The following is a 10,602-nucleotide window of genomic DNA, read 5'->3' as shown; positions in this document are numbered from 1 at the left end:
GTTCCCAGTCAAGCGGCTATCCCGCTCGGCCAAGTAGAGAGATCATTTATGTATCTCTTAATATCTTTCTTGGAGATAGTGTCGTTGACACAAGGCATGGTCAATAGGCGAATCGTACGACGGAAGCTTCTACTGTCTTATCAGAGATATGCATGCCCTGTTAAGATATAGTGTGAGAGACACTTTCCTGACAGGTCCTTGTAGAAATTGATGTCAAAGAAAAGTACCCGTCTTTATTGATGAATCCAAAAAAAAGGTTGTTAGAAAATAAATAGTACAAAGTCTTATATAGTGAAATATCAAAAAATCTAAAGCCTAAATTAAAAAGGTAAAAGACTAAATTGTCATCAAGGCGATACACAAATAATTCTAATTATATAATCTAACAGTCCTTTCATATGACAAATTGGAAAATGTGGCCACATCTCGAGGAGCGTGCACGTCGCCCATTGAGGCGCTATATAAAAGGGGGTCCATGCACTGGCGGAGGTACGCATTATTCACAATTCATGCTTGTGCTCACTGTTGCTCTACTCTTTTCTACTATTTTAGTGATTGACTTGAGCGTCGGAGAGCCAACGCGGGGGATCCCTTGCTTGTCTCGGCACTGACATTTCTTGTGTTGCAGAGCGGAGTTACATCAAGTTAACACAGTAGCCACATTTTCAACTAGCCATCTTCCCGATTTTCGAACAAGATCATATTGCCGCTGTCTGTGGGAACGTAGCCTGCATCTGATACTTGAAGATGGATGGTGTTGGACAACTCACCACAGTGACTTTAACAAAGGAAGAGTTGGGCATGCTGATACAAGCTCGCGCAGCAAAAATAGTGGAGCAACAACAGTTGCAGGCGATGTTCGAGCGCTATGTACATGAGCCTGTGGCATCAGCAGCGAGCCATCAAAACGGATATAGGGACCGAGCGGAGCATTTATCCATTCGGGGACAGAATAAGAAGTCGACTGGAACAATAAGGGCACACCCAATACACCGATCCCCTTCCATCGGGCACTGTTCCATACCCCATCAGAGGAGGAGTACCGAGCAGACAAGGAACAAGGATCTATACCCCATCAGAGGAGGACCACCTACTCCGCAGAACCTTGAATGCGCCCATTTGATAAAACGTAGTTCCTCCATTCGTAAGTCTTTGTTCTAATCTAATCAATGAATTTTCTCTCCATCGTTCATCTTTCACCCACGCTTTGATTATTGAATCCTCGGACGATGTCCGTTTGAATCATATAGACCAAGTAAATCGTTTACCTATTGATCTGTCCAAAAGCGGAGAACAGGGCCGCTTCGGTCCTAGACTTTAAATACCCGGTATAAAAAAATCCCTTTAATTCAAGTAAGAAAATTTCATTTAAATCGAAGGGTTTATATGTGTGCACTACTGTGTAGAAACAGTGGAGGGGCGGCGACGCGACGATGCGACAATGCGACAACGGCAATGCTAGACGATAGCTATCGATGTGGGCCAAGAGTTTGAGGGTGAACAAAAGTGGATTCCGAAAGATTAGTGATGATAAAGGGGGCCCATTAAGTGCGGGTCAAAGAATGGAGATAGCAGCCGACGTGGAGGTCAAAGTCAAGGAGGTCAACGTCAGAAAACCAATGGACTCACCGAAGGAGAGGTCAAGTGGAGCACTCCTGCGGTGGCCGATCGGGCATGAACCGCCCGACAGGCAAAGGCTAGTCCAAACAGAACGCTTGTACAGCCAAGATCATCAGGCACTCATCACGGAGCAGAAGGAACGTTGGGACGACCCGAGCGTTAGTCCGGTCGAGCGGAAACAAGCTACTGAGTCGAGTCATCGTAGGGAAAAGCTGCCGAGTCCATCCGAGCAGAGGAGTTCCCAGTCGAGCGGCTATCCCGCTCGGCCAAGTAGAGAGATCATTTATGTATCTCTTAATATCCTTCTTGGAGATAGTGTCGCTGACACAAGGCATGGTTAATAGGCGAATCGTACGACGGAAGCTTTTACTGTTTTATCAGAGATATGCATGCTCTGTTAAGATATAGTGTGAGAGGCACTTTCCTGACAGGTCCTTGTAGAAATTGATGTCAATGAAAAGTACCAGTCTTTATTGATGAATCCAAAAAAAAGGTTGTTAGAAAATAAATAGTACAAAGTCTTATATAGTGAAATATCAAAAAATCTAAAGCCTAAATTTAAAAGGTAAAAGACTAAATTGTCATCAAGGCTATAAAAAAATAATTCTAATTATATAATCTAACAGTCCTTTCATATGACAAATTGGAGAATGTGCCCACGTCTCGAGGAGCGTGTCGTCGGCCACTGAGGCGCTATATAAAAGGGGGTCCATGCACTGGCGGAGGTACGCATTATTCACTATTCATGCTTGTGCTCACTGTTGCTCTACTCTTTTCTACTATTTCAGTGATTGACTTGAGCGTCGGAGAGCCAACGCGGGGGACCCCTTGCTTGGCTCGGCACTGACATTTCTTGTGTTGCAGAGCGGAGTCTACATCCAGTTAACACAGTAGCCACATTTTCAGCTAGCCATCTTCCCAATTTTCGGACAAGATCATATTGCCGTTGTCTGTGGGAACGTAGACTGCATCTGATACGTGAAGATGGATGATGTTGGACAACTCACCACAGTGACTTTAACAAAGGAAGAGCTGGGCATGTTGATACAAGCTCGCGCAGCAAAAATAGTGGAGCAACAACAGTAGCATGCACTGTTCGAGTGCTATGTACATGAGCCTGCGGCATCAGCAGCGAGCCATCAAAACGGATATAGGGATCGAGCGGAGCATTTATCCATTCGGAGGCAGAATAAGAAGTCGACTGGAACAATAAGGGCACACCCAACACACTGATCCCCTTCCATCGAGCACTGTTCCATACCCCATCAGAGGAGGAGTACCGAGCAGACAAGGAACAAGGATTTATACCCCATCAGAGGAGGACCACCTACTCCGCAGAGCCAGCAAATACATAGATGTGGAGGAAGCCTAGGCTGTAATACCCCGGTTCTGAGATTCTGGTTAAGTATGGTTTTAAAAGGTTAGATGATACTATCTATATCATCAAGGTGCACATTCCTTTTCGAAAGCCCAAACTTAAGAACTTCAAAGTTAAGTGTGCTTAGCTTGGAGAAATATGAGGATGGGTGACCTCCTGGGAAGTTTTTCAGGGTGCGTGTGAGTGAGGACAAAGCACGTTTAAAGGATCTTTGGTGGTCTGTGGAGCTAGTCGTCAACCTGATGGGCAATTCTGGTGGCGTTCCCAGTTCGGTCCGGGTGGGGCCCGCCTGAGCCGAGCCGTTACATAGGCGACACAGAGGAAGGAAGCATCTGCCGAGCATACTGCTCCTACGGAACGGGGGTCGACCATCAACCATCAATTGCTGAAGGGCCTCCAATCGGGCGCACCACAGCCACACCAGGAGCCAAGAACACATGTTGTGCAGCATGTAGCAACAGGTCGCCTGAAAGATGCAAAAGGCAAGTCATGGACATCATTGCTTTGCTCCTTCCATCAATCGGCGACGTACAACACGTGCAATTGCTACGACGTGACATTGATTTCTTATTGAGTGACTCCTTCAGGATATCGTCATCGTTCATCGACCCCGAGTGACGACATCGACGTCGGTCGAACTAGCGTAGAGAAGAAGACAGACTGGTGGATGAACAATGCCATCGTCAACCCCAAAGAAGAAATAACATAAGTCTCGCCCGAGCTTCTGCTGAGCGGAAAAGACCCTCGGCTCAAGAGGAGGAAAACTGAAGCAATGCCGCTCGCGGTGAAATTAGAATGATCACCAGTGGGCCGACCGACGATGATTCCAACCTAGAGAGAAAGTTGCACGCCCGGCAGCTGGAGATAAATGCTATTGGATGTAGTGAGGAGAAGGCCGAGGGACCTAAGATCAGCTTCGGCTCTCGAGACCTAGAGGGAGTGGAGATTCCTCACGACAACACCTTGATCATCCGGGAGGTAATCGCTAACTATACCAGTCACCGAACTTTTATTGATACAGGTAGCTCGATGAACATAATCTTTAAGAAGGCATTAGATTAGCTGCAAATTGACCTGAGCGAACTGCAGCCCATGACGACCCCACTCTATGGGTTTACCAGAAATGAAATATCACCGATCGGCTAGACTCGGCTGGCCATATCACTCAGAGAGGAGCCTCTCCAGAGGATAAAGACCACAAACTTCATTGTAGTGGGTGCGTCGTTCGCCTACAATGTCATATTGGGTCGACAGACCCTGAATGAGTTCCGAGCGATGGTGTCCACATTCTGCGAGAAGATGAAATTTTTGATAGACAATGAGGTGGGCGAAGTTAAAGGCGACTAGTTCATCACTCGGCGGTGCTATGTCGAGATGGTCAAATCCGAAGCAAGGGTCGTGTAGAAGATCCCGCGCTTGGAAGTGAACACCATCACAGACAAACCTCCCGCACTAGTCTATGAGGAAAAGGAGGTTTAGATCTATCCCAACATGGGATAAGGTCGCTGTCTAACTCGTGACATACAGGCAACGCATGAAGCAAAGCTACGACCGGAGGGTAATCCCTAGGTCATTTCAGGTCAATGACTTGGTATGGAAAAGAATGAAGTCGGCCGACGATGTCACCAAACAGAAGCCCCGTGGGGAGGACGCTACAGAGTCATTTAGAAGTTCCGCTCGGGAGCCTACTAACTGTAAGACGAGGATGGGAGAATGCTTGAACAGCCTTGAAACATGAACCATCTCCAACCCTATAGGGTCGAGTGAGAGGTGCGTAATTAAATTCGGATAAGATTGTATAAGCATATGTCTTGTAAATGCAGGTGAACAATGAATAAAATTCACAAGTTTCCAAAACTCTTGCGTCGATCTGATAAGTTAAAAGTCAAGTGGCGACTATAAACTTTTGTCTTCGTCAACAGTCAAGTGATGACTATAAACCCTTGTCTACGTCAACAGTCGAGCGGCGAGTATAAACCCTTGTCTATGTTAATAGTCGAGCGGCGACTATAAACCCTTGTCTTTGTCAACAGTCGAGTGACGATTATAAATCCTTGTCTACGTCAATAGTCGAGCGGCGACTATATACCCTTGTCATATCAACAGTCAAGCAATGACTATAAACCCTTGTCTACGTCAACAGTCGAGAGGCGACTATAAACCCTTTTCTACTTCAATAGTCGAGCGACGACTATATACCCTTATTTTTGTCAACAGTCGAGTGACAACTATAAACTCTTATCTACGTCAACAGTTGAGCGTCGACTATAAACCCTTGTCTACGTCAACAGCCGAGCGGTGGCTATAAACCCAAGTCTACGCTAACAACAGTCGAGCGGTGGCTATAAACCTGAATCTTCGTCAACAACAGTCGAGCGACAGCTATAAACCCGAGTCTTCGCCTATAGCAGCCGAGCGACGACTATAAACCTAAGTCTACGCCAATAACAGTCGAGCAGCGACTATAAACCTGAGTCTTTGCCAACAATAGTCGAGCGACGACTATAAATCTGAGTCTTTGCCAACAACAATCGGGCGGTGGCTATAAACCCGAGTCTATGCCAACAACAACCGAGTGATGGCTATAAACCCAAGCCTATGACAAATAAAGTCGATTGACGGCTATACAAGCCGAGAATAAAGCTGATAAGAAGCCAAGCTGTGGCTCAGGGCAGTAGTTTTTTGCTAAAATATGGTCGTTCGGCCACGCTGAGGTGATCACTCGGACATCTCAGCGACTAGTTACATCTACGATTGGGATGACGGGGAATTATACTTAGAAAATTTTTACAAGACACTAAAATGGCATACAACCCCATGGGGCTAAACGACGATGCATGAAGGAACACTTGTAAAATTTAACAGAAGAAAGATGCGTTAGGCAAGCGATCATGCATTGACATTTATAAAATTTTTACAAAGTACCAGAAGATAGTACAAACATAGGCCTGCAAAGCAGAGATGGGGAGTCACTCAAGATAATCTAGCACATCATTTGGCAGCTACTCGGGCAGTTTCTCCCAATTGATGATCTTGTTGGTCACTGCGTAGGGAGATAGCCACCGTTGTTCAGCTAGTCGAGGGCCCCATCAATGCCGAAGTTGAAGAGGCAGAGAACTCGGTCTGTGAGGCAATCATTGAAGGGGTCCGAGTGGAGATAATCACACTTGAAAACCTCGAACCGGCCAGTCTCCTCCTCTTGATAGATCTTGAAGGCCGATCAGGATGCCTCCAACTTGGTCCTTAACGAGGCCAGCTCGACATCCTTGGCGACGAGCTGGGCCTTCACTGAGGCTTGTTCAGTCGATCGGCTCTCCCGCTCGGTGATCAAAGCAGCCTTAGCCTCTTTCAGATTTTGATCCAAGACCCGAGCTTCTTTATTCTTGATCTCCAAGTCTTCGATGGCTCGGAGCTTCCTAGTGTTGGCGGAATTGATTTTGGACTCAAAGTTGCTTGCCTGCTTGTTGAGCCACTCCAACTATGAGACCTACTTAGTACTCTTGCTCCTTTCTGCTTGCAGTAGCTCAGAGCTCTTCTGCAGATCAACCTTTAGCTGAGCCGCCTCGGCGGTCAGCTGTTCAAATTGAGCACGGGAGGCCTCAAAGATGCCGCTTGGGGCACGAAGTTGCTAAACTTTGTGCTCCAAAAATGTTAGCTTTTGGCACATGGTCAGACTCTCAACCCAATACTGCGGTAGCAATAAGATTATAAGTGTCGAGTGGGGTACAAGTAAGTAAATCTAGAAGTAATATGCATACCTCAATGGCTATCTAGGTGTGGTTGTCCACGAGCTCCCTCGAGGAGATGACCACCACGCGGACCATAGCATTGGCCCACACCTGTGCTAATGGCCCTTGGATCCAAATTTAGTGCTCGGGGGAAAGGGCCTCGGCGTCATCCGGTTGATGCCATTCAGCAGTGGGCAAGTGGATGATAGCCGTTATGTGCCTCTTGCCGCTCGAACCAGAGGGCTCAGAGGTCGCTTCACCCGTGGACTTGGGCATCGAGGATAGCTTGATGATGGATACTTGTATTGCCGACGAGGAGTGCGGTGGCATGAACGCGATGGGCGATGCACAGATAGTCCCTACAGGCAACGCGGACAGAGATGGTGTCCGGTTGAATTACATGGATGTAGGGATCGGGATGCCCGTCGGCTCAGGAAAGGCGGGTGATAAAGTTTCACCTCGCTCGGAAGAGATGCGCGAACTAGTACTTGCAATGGTCTACAAGGCAAAAGCGGCTGATCGAGAAGAAGCTTCCCCACGATGCCTCTTGCGTCGTATTAGAGACTCGCCTGATGTGGTCGACTCTGAGGGTACCGCGATTGGCAACATGCAAGGTCATTCGGGAGGCAGGTCTGCTGTAGCAGTCGCAGCATTGTTAGTCATCGTCTGACTCTCTCCACCCTCGCTAGCCAGTGCATGTGTCCCTCCAGCCTCGCCAAGCGGATTGTTAGAGTGGTTGATTGGCTATAGGCCACGACTCTCCAGCTCAGCCACGCCCACAACATTGATTTTAGCGTCTACAAGCCTGCTTTTGCCGCTCAAACGCGCCCTCAGCATGATTTGGACTGCAAGAAAGGAAGAAAAATCAATTAGATTCAAAGATGAGAAGAAGAAAGACATTACCTAGGCTGGATGGCAGCCGCGTTTGGATCGGGTTCAGTCCAAACACGTATAAGATGCTCTCCAAAAGCAGTGGGTGGATGTGATACTTTTGACTGGCTAAACTAGCGGCTGCCTGGAGATAGTTCGACCGACTTTGGTATCTACTCAGTGATGGAGGTTTCATCACTTCCATCTACCAGCTGTCGGGAAGTTTGGTCGAACGGGAAAAATTTGCTAAGTGTTGTCGTCAACCATCCCGATCGGCACAGATATCTGACTATGATATAGTCGAGCAGTCGATCCACCACCAGCCTGATTAGGTATCATTCAAGCAGCAGCTACACACCCAGGTCAGCAAAGTGAAGCTGAACAACGAAGATTATGTGATCTGATCAGGAGCTCGAGAATAAAGAAGGTTCGATCGGACGTGGAGGTCACCAAAGACGCTACTTATCCAGTCAGTCGGACTTGCAACCTCCTTCAACTAGACTTGAGAGGAAGGCTTGTGATGTAGTGATAAAAGGGGGCCCATTAAGTATGGGTCAAAGGACGTACGGAGATAGCAGCCGACGTGGAGGTCAAAGTTAAGGAGGTCAACGCAGAAAATCAACGGGAGGGAGGGTGGGCGACGAGCGGAGCTCTCCTGTAGTGGTCGATAAGGCATGAAGCGCCCGATCAACAAAGGCTGGTCCAAATAGAACACTTGTACAGCTAAGATCATCAGGCGTTCATCACGGAGCATAAGGAACGTTGGGATGACCAGAAAATTAGCCCGGTCAGGTGGAAACAAGCTATTGAGTCGAGTCACCGCAGGGAAGAGCAGCCGAGTCTGTTCGAGCGGAGGAGATCCCAGCTAAGCGGCTATCCATCTCAGTCGAGCAGAGGGATGATTGATGTATCTCTGAATATCCTTCAGAGAGATAGTGTCGCTGACACAAGACATGGTCAACATGCGGATCGTACGACGGAAGCTTCTATTGTCTTGTTAGGGATATGCATGCCCTATTAAGGTATGGTGTCAGAGACACTTTTTTGACATGTCCTTTCATAGGACAAATTGGAGAACATGCACATGCCTTGAGGAGTGTGCACATCATCCACTAGGGCGTTATATAAAGAGGGGTTCATGCACCAATGGAAGTACGCGTTATTCACTATTCATGCTTGCACTCATCGTTGCTCCACTATCTTCTACTATTTCGGTGACTGACTTGAGCGTCGGTGGGCCAATGCTGGGGACCCCTTCCTTGGCTCGACACTAACATTTCTTATGTTGTAGAGCGGAGCGGAGTCTACATTCAGTCAATGCAGCAACCACATCCCCTGCTAGCCATCTTCCCATTTTTTGACAGGATTAATTAAGGTTTAGAGAAATAGAAATAGGAAAAAATTCGTCTACTCTCGTGCGAATTTTTCTCTTTTCTAGGGGGTACCTTTACAAAAAAAATCCATAATATTTTAAAATTTATAATTATATCTTTTAAATTTTTTTCTAATGAATATATTTTATTAGCTTTTACTTTATATATATATATATATATATATATATAATTTTTTACAAAAAAAAAGGGCCTGCTTGAGGTGGAGCCCTATGTTGGTGTTGCAAGGTTGCAAATATAGTCCCACATTCAAAACACATGGGAAACATCATGAGTTTATAAAGAGAATAATATCTCCATTGGTATGGGGCCTTTTGGGTAGAACCCAAGAGCAAAACCATGAGGGCTTAGGCTCAAAGTAGACAATATCATATCATTGTGGAGATGATATATCTAAATTCTTTTTGATCCTACAATTGGTATCAGAGCCTGGACTGCCAAAAGGTTTAACCACCGAAAGTGTACAAGAACTATGGTTTGATTGAGCCATGTGGGTACAATATTGACCTCGAACAAAGAAAGTGGAGGCTCCTATGTTCGGATCAAGAGGACCAGACACCAGGCAGGAAGTCCTAGTAGGTCGGGTGGACCAAGGGGCAGAAAGACTTGGTGGGTAGACTTGGTGGGTCAAGGATCGGACATGGGAAGCATGTGATCCTTTGTTTGAGGAGGGGATTGTTGGTGTTGCAAGGTTGTAAATATAGTCCCACATTAAAAACACATGGGAAAGATCATGGGTTTATAAAGAGAAAAATATCTCCATTTGTATGAGGTCTTTTGAGTAGAACCCAAGAACAAAACCATGAGGGTTTAGGCCCAAAGTGGACAATATCATATCATTTGGGAGATATCTAAATTCTTTTTGATCCTACACCCTGTGCACTGGCCCTACCTTGACAACCCCTAGGTCGGCTCTGGCGGAGAAGATGGTAAACTAGGGGATGTGGCTATAGGGTTGACTAAATAGTGACTCTGCGCGGTCCTGCAACACCAAAGATATCAGTGCCGAGTCAGGAAGGGGTTCTTGGCGTTGGTCCTCCGATACTCAAGTCAGTTTTTGGCACAATGAAGAATAATAAGTATGTTGTAACAAAGAGCGTGTCAAATAGTAAAGTTGTGCATACCTCCGCTTATGGATGGGAACCCCCATTACAAGAAAAAAAGCTAATAGACAACGCTTTTAAAGCGTTGTCGATATATCTGAAAAAGTGTTGTTAAAAGCACTGTTGTTAAAAGTCCGCTCAACAACAACGCTTTAAAAGCGTTGTCGTTTTTCACAAAGACAATGTTTTTTGCAACGTTTTAAAAGCGTTGTCGTTGATAACAAAGACAACACTTTTACAACGTTTTAAAAACGTTATCATTTTTTTGCAAAGATAACACTATTGCAACGCTTTTAAAGCGTTGTTGTTTTTTTGCATAGATAACACTTTTGCAACACTTTAAAAGCGTTGTCTTTTTAAAATTAAAAAAAAAAAGTAAAAAAAATCTATTTACAAAATCAATTTTTTGATATTTACAAAACTTTTTTTTTCTTTTACCATGTCCAGATTTGAATTTGATATATACTAGCAATTAATCAGCTCGGCTAATGATTTCAAACTTATACCAAAAT

Source organism: Zingiber officinale, chromosome 8B (genome assembly GCF_018446385.1).
Source record: "Zingiber officinale cultivar Zhangliang chromosome 8B, Zo_v1.1, whole genome shotgun sequence".
Classification (NCBI taxonomy): Eukaryota; Viridiplantae; Streptophyta; class Magnoliopsida; order Zingiberales; family Zingiberaceae; genus Zingiber; species Zingiber officinale.
The sequence above is the reverse complement of the archived record's forward strand: the minus strand, read 5'-3'. Positions refer to the sequence as shown.